General features: G+C 40.1%; 1 protein-coding gene across 4 annotated transcripts in view; it reads right to left on the bottom strand.

The window, feature by feature from the left end:
* The window catches only part of LOC149455266 (sodium/calcium exchanger 1), a 439,670-nt gene that overhangs the window by 19,912 nt on the left and 403,983 nt on the right, over nucleotides 1–15,775 (bottom strand). The gene's annotated exons all lie outside the window — the stretch shown is intronic.

The following is a 15,775-nucleotide window of genomic DNA, read 5'->3' on the forward strand; positions in this document are numbered from 1 at the left end:
GAGTTCCCTATATGAACCATTGATTTATTTATACATGTTGATCACATTCCCCTTAATCTCCTCTTCTCAAGAGAGAATAAATTCAGTTATTCTAATCTTTCCTCATAGCTGAGCTCCTCCATGCCTCTAATCAGTTTGGTTGCCCTTCTCTGCACTTTTTCCATTTCCTCAATATTCTTTTTGTGAATTGGTGCCCAAAACTGAACTGCATATTCCAGGTGAGGTATTACTAATGATTTGTACAGGGGTAATATGATATCTCTCTCTCTGGAGTGTATACCTTTTTTAATACAAGAGAGGATTTTGCTCACTTTAGAAACCGCAGCTTGGCATTGCATGCCATTATTAAGCTTGTGATCTACCAGAACCCCCAGCTCCTTCTCCACCATTGATTCCCCCAGTTGTACTCCCCCTAGTATGTATGATGCATGCATATTCTTAGCCACCAAGTGCATAACCTTACATTTATCAACATTAAACTTCATTTGTCACATACTGTAGTTGCCCAATTGAACAGTGCATTGAGGTCGGCTTGGAGGTTGGAGACATCCTGTAAGGACGTTATTCCACTGCACAGCTTGGTGTCATCTGCAAAGACTGAAATGGGATTTATAATCCAAGACCCTATATAGTTTATAGATATATTAAAAAGTAAGCACTCCAATACTGAATCTTCGGGTACACCACTAACAACCGTAGACCATTCAGAGTATGGATCATTAACCACTACTCTCTGAATTCAGTCTTTGTTTATCACCTTCCAGCTTGTTTATCCAGAGCTGTTCCCTTCATAAGGCAAGGTTTAAATTTTGCTCCATGAGGCATCATCCAAGGGCAGTTTGAGACATATTCATTGCTGTGTTGCCCTTAAGGCTGAAGTACTGGTGAAGTACTGCTGTTGGCCAATCAGTGATCACATGGCCGGGACAACGATAGGTATTCCACTGTGTCCGGAGGACACAGCGGGCACTGGATCGTGGTGCTGCACGCTCCCAGGGAGCGCGCACAAGCAGGGTGCAGGGAGGCCATTTATAAACGGCCACCCGATCCTGCACTGCCACCGTCTGGCCGTTTATATACATGGGGCGGACGGGAAGTGGTTAATTGTTATATCAGTTTATCGTTCACTTTAAAGCTGTCACTAACTCCAGTATAGGATCTGAATGACCACACTGCTTCTCCACTTACTGTACAGTGCCAGAGCAGGCTATAATGTGAAGGTTAGCAGGGCATATCATGGGTGTGGCTAGAGAGGCAAGTAAAGGGTAGTGAGTCTAGGAATTCTGAATTTCCCATATAATATAAACAGAACTGTGTTAAGTATATAGTCACATCTTTCAAAAGTCCTGGATTCCTTAGTATATTCCTTCACCACAGTGGGATCTGGACTAAAGCGTATGAACCAAAATTTTGCATATGAATATTTTGTATCTGGTGTTATATTCGGCTGTGCTTGGATGCTCTGTTGAAAAAAATGTTGCCTACAGAGTTCAACAGCTCAACCTAAAATATACACACAACTGAATGAGTTAGATCAGGGGTCTCCAAACTTTTGAAACAAAAGACCAGTTTACTCCCCTTCAGTGTTTACGGGGGCCGGACTGTGATCAGTGGGAATAGAAGATGCCATCGGCTTGGTTTACTATATGGGAGTAAAACAAATTACATAATTGGTGTCAGTGGGAGGAATAGTATCCCATAATTTGTGTCAGTAGAAGGAATAAAACCCCATAATTGGTGTCAGTGGGAGGAATAGTGCCTGATCATTGGTGTCAGTGGGAGGAATAGTGCCCCATAACTGGTGTCAATAGAAGGAATAGTGCCCTATAATTGGTGTCAGTGGGAGGAATAATGCCCCATTGTTGGTGTCAGTGGGAGGAATAGTACCCCATGACTGGTGTTTGTGGAAAGAATAGTACCCCATAATTGGTGTCAGTGGGAGTAATAGTGCTTCAATCATTGGTGTCAGTGGGAGGTATAGTGCCCCATCCTTGGTGTCAGTGGGAGGAATAGTACCCCATCATTGGTGTCACTGGGAGGAATAGTGCCCCATCATTGGTGTCACTGGGAGGAATAGTGCCCCATCATAGATGTCAGTGGGAGGATTAGTGCCCCATTGTTGGTGTCAGTGGGAGGAATAGTGCCCCATTATTGGTGTCAGTGGGAGAAATAATGCCCTGTCTTTGGTGTCAGTGGAAGGGATAGTGTCTCTTATCAGTGGAGTGTCCCTAGGGCTGGATAAAGGAAAGCAAAGGGCTACATCCGGCCCACGGGCCGTAGTTTGGGGACCCCTGAGTCCTCCCCTTCCCTCCACCTCTCTTCAAATAAAATTTGAATCAAAGATGGTTTCTGCTCTTCCCAGTCCTTAGAAATACCTTAATATCCTGTGAATCCTGTGTCATTGGTTTGCCCTTCATTAAAAATGTTTTATGTAAGACACACACACACACACATATTAAAATATATATAAAACACTGGTTTAAACAAATCTGATACAAACCCATTATAGTTTCCCTTTAAGCGTGTTATGATATACATTACACCATTTTACAAAATGTCAATGCTGTAAGTTTTAACATGCATTTTTCTGGTCATCAGTATGCCAGTATGTTTTTACTATCTGCTGTTCAAATCTGTAAATTAGACTTCTCTAATAGTTATTATGGTGCTAGCCCAGAAAGCTGACTGTAAAATTGTGCTGTATTTCCACATTTACTGAAAAACTCATGCTGCTTTCCATGGTACATCCAGACTAAAATGTGTATTTTCTTATGATGGGCTCATCTGCCGTTTCGCCTGAATTAATACACTTGCCGTCCACTGCATTTTCCAGTTATCTGCTCTAAACTGTATCCAATCTAAAAAAATATTTTCTATAAAAACAGCCAACAAATAATACTATTTTATAACCCATCAGGGTAAAAGAGGACAAATTACAGTGAACCTCTATAGTTATCTTAGTCCTTGTTTTATTAAATATTCAGGTACTGGTAATTAGGGACAAATTACCAAAATCCCTTTAATTAGAAATGTAAATGTTTATTTTTATAAATGTTCATAGTGCTGACAAATTCATTTCAGAATACAAAGATAATTAACATTGATCTCTGTCCCTAAAGGATCTTAGAGCTAATTACTTTACCAGCATTTTTTCTTGGAGAAAACATAAAATGTAGCATGGGGTGTGGGGGATAAGTTAGCAACAATATTTCAGGGACCTAAAACATTTATACATCTATTTTTCGCTTTAGGGTGATTCGTTTTAAAGTGGTTGTAAAGGCTGAAGGTTTTTTACGTTCATGCATTCTATGCATGAAGGTAAAAAACCTTCTGTGTGCAGCAGCCCCCCCTAATACTTAGCTGAGCCCCATCAGGATCCAGTGATGAGCACAAGAGCCTCAGCTCTCCGGGGACTCTCCCTTCTCCTTGGTTGAGATCTTGGCTTCCTTTGCTGTCAATCACAAACAGTGAGCCAATGAGGAAAAGGGGGGGAGGTGAGCCACAGCTCTGTGTCTGAAAGGACACACAGAGCAGCAGCTTGGGAGCGAGTCTGCTTGGGTGCCCTCATGGCAAGCTGCTTGCTTTGGGGGCACTTGGCAGGAGAGAGGGGCCAGGAGTGCCACGGGGGACCCAAGAAGAGACGGATCAGGGCTGCTCTGTGCAAAATCACTGCACAGAGCAGGTAAGCATACCATGTTTGTTATTTTTATTTGCCGTAAATATCACTCTAAGTCCCAGTGAAAATACATTATAAGAGTTAAAGTAGACCTATATTTTTCCTATTTTATCCAATGTTAAAGTGTAAGGCATTTTTATACTCATCTACATAATACCTGCTCCAGATTCAGTCCTGCTGCAGGTCCCAAAATTGTGTGTGTACTGTCATTACCCAGGAACAGTGTTCACACTGAGCCACCAAGAGAGAAGAGAGGAACAGGAGGCACCAATTCCTCTCTTCTCTCCTGATCTTTTCACATAGAGCTGGCCCTGCTCCTAAGGATGGCTTCCGCTACCATCACGCCAACCCCAGAGACTTTGTTACCAGACTTTATTCATTCCACTTATATATTATATACGTATTTATCATGTACTGTTACCATATGCACCTGAGCCATTATCCTTCATAGACTTGCATATTTGTGATATTTATACTCCTTTAACTATTTGTTTCCCTCCCCTCTCCCCCTCTTCTGAATTTGAGTTCATATACCCCTGTGCTCCCCCATTTCATACAGAGCCCCCAATTTGCTAGTTTGGCAGACAGCAGCAAAAAAAAATTTCTAACCCTTATCATGCATAGAAAGAGTAATCATTGTGAGCTAAAAGTCTTTTTTTTCCCTCAAGCCTCCTCTTTAGAACCATTGGGTCCCCTAAGCTCAAACACATGTATTACGTATAAAGCTATTCAGAACACTGCCCCAAACTACCTCACTGACCTGATATCCAAATACCACCCAACCCGTACTCTTCGGTCCTCACAAGACCTCCTACTTTCTAGCTCCCTGGTCTCCTCCTCCCATGCCCGACTACAGGACTTCTCCAGGACTTCCCCCATCCTCTGGAACTCACTACCCCAATCCATCAGACTGTCACCTACCCTCCTCACCTTTAGGCGCACCCTGAAAACCCATCTCTTCAGGGAAGCCTACCCCACCCTCACCTAACAGCCGATCTCCTCCACTCCTCCTAACACTCCATCCCCCCACAGCCACTTCCTCCTGTACCACTATCCCCTCCCTCCTAATTGTAAGCTCGAAAAAGCAGGGCCCTCGAACCCTTCGTGTATTGTTTTGTTACTGTATTGTCTCATGTACTGTCCCCCACTATATTGTACAGCACTGAGCAAACTTTTTGGCGCTATCTAAATACTGTATAATAATAATAATTAGGTTAATAAATTTAGCAAAAATTGCATGCATTGTATGTGCAATGAGGGATGGGAAGGCTGTCATTTAAAGCCAGTGATGAGGGATCGGAGGGAGGGGAAGGGGGTGCTGAGTCCCTCTGTCTGTATCTATAGACACAAACATCGAGGCTCAGGAGACAGCCCACATGAGTGCCTCCATAGAAAGCGGCTTTCTATGGGGGCACTCACCAGAGAGAAGGAGCCAGTAGGGCCAGTGGGGGACATGCGAAGAGGAGGTTCGGGACTGTTGTGTGCAAAACCACTCCACAGAGCACGTAAGTATAAACCTGTTTGTTATTTAAAAAAATGCATTTACAATAAATTTAACAAAAGAAATAAAAAGAAAAAATATTTACAGTTTATATACAATTTCATAAGCCCCATACTTTGCTGAAAGGCAAACAGGAGAGAAAGGGGGTGTTTGTATACATTAATGTTCATTTAAAAAAATAATTATTATTTTGCAAAGCTCACTCAGAATTTTTTAATCATGTGCAAGGGAATTGTTTTAAAAAAATGGACTTTTGTTAGCAAGTGAACACACCTTCTTCTTATTTATTATATACGTTCAGTGAACATTTACATTCAATGACTCTCCTAACAGGATCCAAAGCTCTGTGGCACATTTACACTAGTGCACAACCAGGGAAGGGGGGAGTGAGGCATGAATGTCATCCTACCTAGGCTAATAATACTGCTGAAGAAACTAGACCATATCTCCAACCCCAATGAAAGCTCATTTAGGGCACTATCAACTCAAAATGATGCTGTAACATAGAAAAAGATAGATGCATTGTATGTACCACAAGCACACCCTTTTATAGATATCCAAGTAGTTAATTAATGCTAAACACCATGATCAGAGCATGTTACAATGATAAGTAAATTGGCACTATCTTTCAAAAATTTGTGATCGTTCTCCCCATCATTATCATTAAACATACTGCTTATGAAGTATAACAGAAAATAATGTAATAAGAAAGCCACTGATTTCATCAGAGAATTGTATAATTGTTACTGAATAGCACACAATGGATGATAATGATAATGCTAACCTCACTGTTGATTTAACACCCTTTTTACATTTTTTTTTTACTTAGGCATTAAAAGCTGCATACAGAAAATACACTTATTTTTCCCCTAACTGGATTTGAAAGCTACATCATAAGTCATAATAAAAATGATAATAATAAAAAATGAACCACATGTTTAATGTGTTGTATCATATTTTACAACATGCCTTATGAGATCATTCATTTCCTTTTAGCCCACATAAATGTTCTATATTTTGACATCCTAGAAAAGTAGCCGTAATTCTGGATGCCTGGGTTGAATAAGCAGTGCTATTTACCTCTAAATCCCAGACCTTACAAATTGGGAGTTTTAACTGGCAAGCTGATAAATATCGTTGCCATACTTGAACAGACTTACAGACAGCAGACTCTAGACTTAATCTCGTAAACTTTAGTCTCAAATGTCATATCCATTCAAATGTGTTGGCCCAGTTTCTTTTATAAGATGTTCGGCAGTTGCTGATGTACAGTATTGCATGCTATCTGTGAAAGATAATTAACTCATTGGGGATCTAGACAGCTTAAATGCAAGCAGATTGTGCGCTTTGGTTTTAAAATGTCATTAAAGTGCTTCTCATGACCTGCTAGTCTATAAAAGACTTGAATGTTTGCAGTGCTGCTTATAAAGATGTCTCACAGATATTGGTATTTACTGGCTGCCTTTAAATTGATCTGCCAATTTACTGGGTCATACCAGTGGCTGCCATTTTTAGTACAAACTACCAAATTTGTTGGGCTCCGGTTAAAAAAAAAAAGGACCATAGGACAAGACAGGTTAGGATGATCAAAAAAAAAGTTTTATTTATGAAACATAAATCTTCTTTTGTACCTATTGTATTCATATGTAAAAATAGCATATTCTGATGTTAGAAAATGTTTAATCAGCACACAAATGATTAAAGAAGTACAGTCAAAGATCATTTGGCTGTACTCTTTCTGTGGATCACAGGAGTGCAGTTCGTTCTGCACTCCTGTGACCCATTTTAAGCTGACAGCAGGCTAAAGCCTGCTGTTGCCTAATGTCACTTGGCTGGTCCAGGCTGGGGAAAGATCCCGAATTTAAAGTGGGATCCACCCCAGAGTCTGGAGCAGCACTTGGCTCAGCCTTCAAGCAATCTGCTGAGAGCCTGAACCACCTACTCCCTCCCCCTCCACATCCCAGTGCTCCAGTGATTGCTGGGGGGGCAGAGCAGAGAGCGGTGACTGACAACCACCACGTTCTGCTCAGAGCAGCGGTGAGAACTCAACCTTACTTCAAACTTGCAGCAGGTTACTATAATTAATGGTATCAAGATTCACCATTATCTTTGGGCCTCAGGTAGTCTATCTATCTATCTATCTATCTATCTATCCGACCATGTATCCAGGGCCGTCTTTAATATTGATTGGACCATGGGCAAAATTTTTTTGGGGCCCCCCTAGCAGGGTTGAGGGGTGCGCTGTGTATGGAGTGCAGGGTTGAAGGGAGCTCTGTGTATGGAGTGCAGGGTTGAGGAGTGATATATGTATGGAGTGCAGGGTTGAGCAGTGTGCTTTGTATGGAGTTCAGGGTTACATTGTGTATGGAGTGCAGGATTGAGGGGTGCGCAGTGTACAGAGTGCAGGATAAAGGGGGGCCCTGTGTATGGCGTACAGGGTTGAGGGGTGCAATATGTACGGAGTTCAGGGGTGCGCTGTATACGGAGTGCAGGGTTGAGGGGTGGGCTCAGGGGGCAGCTGCTTTGGGCCCCTCAACAATGACTGGGCCCTGGGCAGCTGCCCCTTTTGCCTCACGTTAAAGATAGCCCTGCATGTATTTGTTGGCTATACCCATGTTCCTGTTACTTTCACATATTCTGTTTATTAAGACTTAAGTCACAGAATTGAAAATGATCTGGGGAGCTAGTTCTGTGTTTTTCTTAAGCAGATATCTTACAAAATCCAAAGAATTTATATTTACAGCTTTAATTATGTTCTTTACCTCATAGAGGCGATTATATATTTTATTCTAAAGGTCATAAGGAGTAATGGAGGTTTACTTTCCACCATTCTGCTCTGCTCATTGGTGATACCATGTGAGCCCTAGTGGTGCCTTCTAACATCAAAGGTCACCTATAGTCAGTAGTGGATTTGATCTGAGAACAATTTCAGCTTAAATAATTCACACCAGCCAGGAATTCATAATGAACAAAGGAGGATGACCAACTAAAAAAAGACATTCCAGTAAAAGAAAATATTTCAACAGTTATGTTAAAGTAGAACTATGGGCAAACAGATGGACGTATATGATATAGTCACACACTAGCATTTACATAGCAATGTTTGTTCCTCTGTGTTCCCCCTCTCACATAGTATTATTACCTGTTGATCCTGCCAGTAGATCCATTATTTTTTCTACTTCCTTTAACAGGCTAAGCAGTTATTGGGTTACACTGCTACTTGCACTGGCAAAACCTTGAATGATTTTGAATTCCTGATACACATTTGAATACAGACTTAGTTGTTAAAAAAGGACCCTGAGTCCAAGTAAGCTTTCCATATCTTTATGTGATGAGAAAGGGGGAGTTTGTGGCCCCTGAAACATGTTGGCTGTTTTATGTGATGGTACTAAAGAATTATTAAATGATTTAAACATAAAAGTAGTGTGTCTCCTTAATGCCTAAGGAAAATTACCTGAAATACCTGTGTTGCTTGATTACATATCTTTGAAAATGTATTTGGGGAGTAGCCTTCCAAAGAGCAGGAAGGCTTAGGCCACACTATGCTATAGAGAGTTATGACAATCTCCCTGAACAGTGCTCCCACCACATAAAAATATAAAAATATAGTTAAATACTACTGCTAAAAATGAGTCTAAGCTATCATTTTGGGCAATTCAGTATTGTTATAGCAATGCTACTAATTCTTAAGTATTGATATATTATTGGTAGTTGTCACATCAGGGGTCCATCACCAGCCCACCATTACACTGCTCTATTGAGATGCACAAGTCTCCATGCTCCAGAAGTATTCATTGTTTGATATCTTGGCCTTCTGATTCTTCTAGGTAGTGGCTTTGACATAAAACACTTTCGGAAAACAGAAAACTACTGCCTTCAGTAGTCATGGCAGCTGATATGTATTGAAAAGGAAAGGTAATAACAAGCAATACATCTTGGGCAGTAAATACAATGTATAATAGGAAAAAGTGTGGCAGTAACATTCAGCACCCAATCACTGTCCAAAGAACAAATTCTCTTGCAAATCATGCAGTGTTTCCATTTTGTGTCTAACCCCTGTGTGTGTGTATATACATACACACACATATATATATATATATATATATATATATATATATATACAGTATATATATACATGCAGTATATATATATATATATATATATATATATATATATACACATATACATACAGTATATATATATATATATTTATATATATCTTTCCTGGCCCACCTCACATCAGCACTAAAGGGTTAACTCCACCTCCACCTTCTTCTACACAGATAAAAAGAGACCCTCCCCTTCTTTCCATGGTCTCTTTTTTGGTTGCAGACACCATGTCACCATGTTACCTAGGATGGTTCCTAAAGGTTAAATCCTGCTCTTCAGCCGTTTCCCCCTACTGAACTTCCCCCCCACCCCCAGGTTCAGCCTTTCCTGGTGTTGGACTGTCCAGACTGCTGGAGGAAAATCCTCCTAAAAACTGTGAGCCCTGTGTGCTGGGGTTGAGGGCAAACATGCTTAACCTCCCTAGCGGTCTGATTATGTCCATATTTCTGTGCTTAAAGCGGTGCATTTTTTTTTGAATGGAAATATGTATTTTGTTTATTGTAGGCCTGTAATTTTTAGGAATAATTCACTGAAATCTGTCCGAACAAGAGACTAGTAAACATCCCGGGTAGGATAAAACTTGAAACACGAAATCATAAATTATAATTTAATAAATAATCATACAAAATATTAATATAATAATAATAAATTTAATTCAATAATATAATCAAACCAAAAACACTGAAATTTGAAATAGAGCGCCAAGTTTGCACATCACTGAGCAAAGTCGCAAAATCGTTTTCAGTGTCTGATGACGAATTTCCCCACAAATCATTATCACTCAATTCTACAAGTGGTTCTGATTTAGTATTGCTGTTCTCTAGCTGGTCTAAAACCGATTTTGACCTAAAGGGACACTTTTTGGACATCATGGACATTTCTCAGTTTCCAGGCAGAAAGAACAGTAAAAATGCAGGCAGGGCACAGGACAAAGCACTAGGGACAAAATGTATGTGAAATGGTTTGATACAGTAATGTTTTACTATGTGATTTTAGCGTATTTAGTGAATGTCACTTTTTGTCAATTTCAAATTTCCCGCCGTTCCATCCCCCGTACGTCCCGACGCTTGCAGGGGATGGAACCCAGATGACAGATTCCGGCTTCTGCTGGAGGACATTACAGGGGACACTGCAGGAGGGACATCGTGGGAGTGCAGGACAAGGTAAGAGAACAACAGATCCCGGAGCAGCACCGCATGGTATTCCCGAGTGTAGCTCGGGGTTACCGCTTGTGGTACTGAAACTTTACCCCGAGCTACACTCGGAAATACCGCCAGGAGGGTTAAACAGCATGTATTCTTTTCTTTTTTGTGGCAGGCAGCTGGTGCTCTTCCAGGCCAGGGCTGATGTCACAGATGGGTGAGGCACAGTAAAAACCCTGGCAGCTCCGATCCTTGATCCCATTGCTTGTTTGTGTCAGGAGCTGGTAAGCTGAAAGTTTTGCCTGGCTCTGCCCATTCACTGTGGTCTCTTCCCTAACTGTCCATATCTCTCCAATAGCTTCAGCACCTATTACCTTAGTGTCCTGCCTGTCCGACTGCCATCCTGCTGAAAAAAAACTAAATTCTTCTGCAGTAAGTATGGTGGCTCTTTTAAAGGGCTAGTACCCTAGAAAAATGGATGTATGTTCTTCCTGTGTCTGTATGGGTCTCCTCCCACACTCCAAGGACATGCTGGTGGGTTAATTAGCTCCTGTTTGAATTGAAGCAAGTATGAATGTAAGTTAGGGAGCTTAGACTGTAAGCTCCTTGAGCGCGGGGACTCGTGAATATAATATATATATATATACTATATTGCCAAAAGTATTGGGACACCCCTACGAATCATTGGATTAAGATGTTCCAATCACCTCCGTAGCCACAGATGTATAAATTCAAGCACCTAGGCATGCAGACTACTTCTCCAAACATTTGTGAAAGAATGGGTCGCTCTCTGGAGCTCAGTGAATTCAAGCATGGTACCGTGATAGGTTACCATCTGTGCAATAAGTCCATCCGTGAAATTTCCTTTCTACTAAATATTCCATGGTCAACTGTTAGTGGTATTATAACAAAGTGGAAGCAACTGGGAACAACAGTAACTCAGCCATGAAGTGATAGGCCACGTAAAATAACAGAGCTGGGTCAGCACATGCTGAAGCGCACAGTGCGTAAAAGTCGCCAACTGTCTACAGAGTCAATGGCTAAAGACTTCCAAACTTCATGTGGCCTTCAGATTAGCACAACAACAGTGTGTAGAGAGCTTCATGGAATGGGTTTCCATGGTCGAGCAGCTGTTTCCAAGCCTTACATCACCAAGTGCAATGGAAAGCGATGGATGCAGTAGTGTAAAGCATGCCACCACTGGACTCAAGAGAAGTGGAGACGTGTTCTCTGGAGTGACGAATGGTACTTGCCAAGTGTAAAGTTTGGTGGAGGGGGATTATGGCATGTGATTGTTTTTCAGGGGCTGGGCTTGGCCCCTTAGTTCCTGACCTCGACCCGATAGAACACTATTGGGATGAATTAAAGTGGAAACTGCGAGCCAGGGCTTCTCGTCCAACATTACTGCCTGACTTCACCAATGCGCTTCTGGAAAAATGGTCAAACATTCCCATAGACACATTCCTAAACCTTGCGGACAGCCTTCTCTGAAAGGCTGAAGCTGTTGTAGCGGCAAAGGGTGGGCCAACTCAATATTGAACCCTATGAACAAAGACTGGGATGCCATTAAAGTTCAGGTGTGTGTAAAGGCAAGTGTCCAAAACTTTAGGTAATATAGTATATATATATATATATATATTGCTGCATAAATTGTTGTTGCTCTCTCTCTCTCTCTCTCTCTATATATATATATATATACCTCAAATAAATGAATATAATGAACCACTTTAGGCTTAACTAAAGTCTCTTTCAAACTCACTGTACATTTTGCTGTTTAGTTACTCCACCTACATTGCCTCTTTTCAGAGCTGGGACAACTATTCTTTGTCTACCCCATTACAGATGCAGAGTCTTCTCTCTCTGAGCTTGTTTGAGCATTGTAATAAACAAGCTCCTCTTATTAAAAATATATTCTTGGCTGCCAAGCTTGCTACACAATTAAAAAAAAAAATACAGGGATATATTACCTTTAAATGTTGCATAGTTTAACCTCTTTTCATATCCTCACGTCTTTAAAATGTTATAAGTAACAATGAAATAGAACAATTGGCACTGAGTTATCTGTGCAATGCTTTATTATGGCCCTCCCTATTTGCATATATTGGATACTAAGTTCAATGGTGCAAGAAATTCAAAATGTAAATTTTCAAACAGCAAGACTGTACTGGCAATTTTACTGCTTTTCTCTCATCTATGAACAATACACATTACATGCAAAAGTCAAAAGTGATTTTAATACTGGGCTTGATATCTCTACATCTTCTTGCATAAGCAAGATAATCATATTGCATAAAATATAAGACCTTATCATAGTGTAAGAAAATATACTGAAAAAGAATAAAACTAACAGCACTAATTCATTCAAGTGGGTGAAAAGAAACAAAAATGACAGAAGATGGGATGTGCTTTACCTGTCTTAATGATAAAGTGTGTTATAATACAAGGAGACATGGAAGCATTCATCCATATAACCTTCACATGACTTTGTCTGTGCTCGGGGAAGTTTAAAACAACCAATATCAAGTTAATAGAAATGTGGTCAAATGTAAGAATGTGATTTTACACTGATGGTGGATAACAGTAGCTCGTTGAGCATTGACAAGTCATTCTGTAAGTCTAGTCTGCTTTCTTGGCTCTTGAGTGATGGTTTACTTGCTTATGGCAGGAATCATTCCAATAAGGATCTGTCAGTCACACTTCAAATAAATTCATGTGTTTATGTGTATGTTACTAACAGACGTAGTAGTTACCAAACTTTTAACTAAGTATTTAGAACATGTTTTATTAAAATATTTTTATTTTAGTATGGGTTTTTTTTTCAGTGTTTGTGCTTAATTTTTATAAAATTTTACTATCACAATAGGATGCAGAAAAAGTTAAATACAAAAAATACTAAAACATGTTTTATAGTCCTTAACTATATATATATATAAATATTTTTTATAGGGGGTGTATTAAAGAGTAACCTTCCTTTTAAAATAATCACAGTTTGTTGCTTTGCAGCCTGAAATGAAGACAGACACATTTTTTGTTTTATCCAGCTGTGTTTACTCTTGCTCAGCTGTATTTACTCTTTGCAACTTATAACATCCAAGTGAAAGATATAAAACCAACATGTCCGGAAAAAAATAAAGAAAATTCAAAAACTTAAAAACAGAATAAGTGAGTAGGAAAAAGGATCACCTCCTTGTGTCAGTATTTTGTTGAACCACTTACTTACAGCCTTTAGTCTGTTGGGATTTGTCTCTGCTAACTTTGCACATCTAGACTTTGCAATCTTTGCCCACTCTTTGCATAACTGCTCAAGTTCAGCTAAATGTGATGGTGACCAATTGTGGACTGCAGTCTTTAAGTCATTCCACAGATTTTCAATGAGGTTTAAGTCTGTGCTCTAACTAGGTCATGCAAGGACATTCACCTTTTTCTCCTTCAACCACTGTGTGGTCATTTTTGCTGTGTGCTTTGGGTGATTCTCATGTTGTAAGGTAATCCTTCTTCCCAATGACAACTTTCTGGCAGAGGGCAGCAGATTTTCCTCAAGAATTCAACGGTATTTTGCCCAATCCATTTTTCCTTCTATCCTGACAAGTGCTCCAGTCTCTGCTGCAGAGAAAAAACCCCATAGCAGGATATTACCACCACCATTCTTTACTGTAGAAATGGTGTTATTTGGATGGTGAGCTATATTGGATTTCCGCTATACATATTGAATAGTGTTGAGGCCGAATAATTGAATTTTAGTCTCATCTGACCATAACACCTTTTTCCATGTGGTCTCAGAATCTTCAAGGTGCATTTTGGCAAAGCTCAATTGTGATTGCATTTGGCCTTTCTTGAGGAGTGGCTTTTTTCTTGCAGCCCTTCCATGCAAGCCACATTTGTGTAGAATTTGTGATATCGTTGTCACATGCACACAATGACCACACTTTGTTATAAATTCCTGCAACTGCTTCAGAGTTGCTGTAGGCCTTTTAGTAGCCTCTCTGACCAGTTTCCTCCTGGCTCTTTCATCCAGTTTGGAGCGACATCCTGATCCAGGGAGGGTCTGTGTTGTACTAAATACCTTCCACCAGCCATGCCAGTCCACAACTTTATCCCAGAGATCTTTTGACAGTGCCTTGCCACCCATAGTTGATTGTTTGCTTCAGCTGCACTATCAGGGACTAAAATGCTCCAGGAAAGCTATTTTCATGCTGAGCCAATCAAAATGATCACAGCTGAAAGTCAAATGCCTTTGTGTGCCATTGGGAAGGTGATTAGCTGCACATGAATGCATTTACAAGTCATTTTGAGGGGGGAGGGGGTGATCCTTCTTCCAACTCAGTGATTCTGTGTTTGAATTTTTTTTTTCTGGCATGTTGGTGTTATATCTTTCAGTTGGATATTATAAGTTGCTGGATAAAACAAAACTGTATCTGTCTTAATTTTAGACTACATAACAACAAAATGTGATTCTTTTCCATACCCACTGTATATATTATATATATTTAACAAATCCTTCCACAACAATATACAAACTCCCATGTTGCCTTAATTTTTCCCCAACCTCATTCAGTTCAGAGTATCACTGTCTAGAACAACAACATAAAATCTAGAAAATTTTAAATGAGTTTATGATAACAACTACTGTGTATAGGGAGAGGTTTCATTCAGTTAAAATCTCAAGCCAAAATGATCCAGAGAACATAAAGGCAACTAAACTTATAAGCACATCAATCTCACCCTTTCTTGCAAAGGCCACATTTGTCCTGACGCCTTCCTGTCCCCCAAACTACCCATTAGTTTCAGGGTTCCCAAGTAGGGTGACTTGGGAGGCAGAAGGCAGCTTGTCCTCTATACAATTTTACATATAATTTTAGAATGCCTTTGTGGCTAATTTTGCTATACATTTATTCCACTACTTATGTATTTGTTTCCATTTTATGCACAGTATAAACTACCTAACTTTTTGTGATCTGACTAAAGCACTGAATCTACTATAATATTTTATACTGTTCTCACTATATCCAAATTTCATAAAGCAGACACATACAGTATGCATACAGTTTTGGAGGGGTTGTTCGATTCCCTTGAATCTGTGAAACAGAGTGCCAGTTCACACATATGCAGATTGGATGCAGTTTGGACCACATCCAATCCACATGACATGTGAAAAAACATTGTTTCCTATGGTGCATGTTCACATGTGCACTGGTGGTGCGGATTCAGTTTTAAAGAGTCATGTCTGATTTCTGAGACGTGCGATCCAGTTCAGGTACAGATTACAGGCTATTGACTTCTCTGGGAACCGTTTCTAAACCACATAAGTATGAACAGGATAAGCTTCTGAGCAAATCCTGTCCTGAA

The sequence above is a fragment of the Staurois parvus genome, unplaced genomic scaffold (genome assembly GCF_062004578.1).
Source record: "Staurois parvus isolate SC_StPar_1 unplaced genomic scaffold, SC_StPar_1.0 ptg000401l, whole genome shotgun sequence".
Lineage (NCBI taxonomy): Eukaryota > Metazoa > Chordata > Amphibia > Anura > Ranidae > Staurois > Staurois parvus.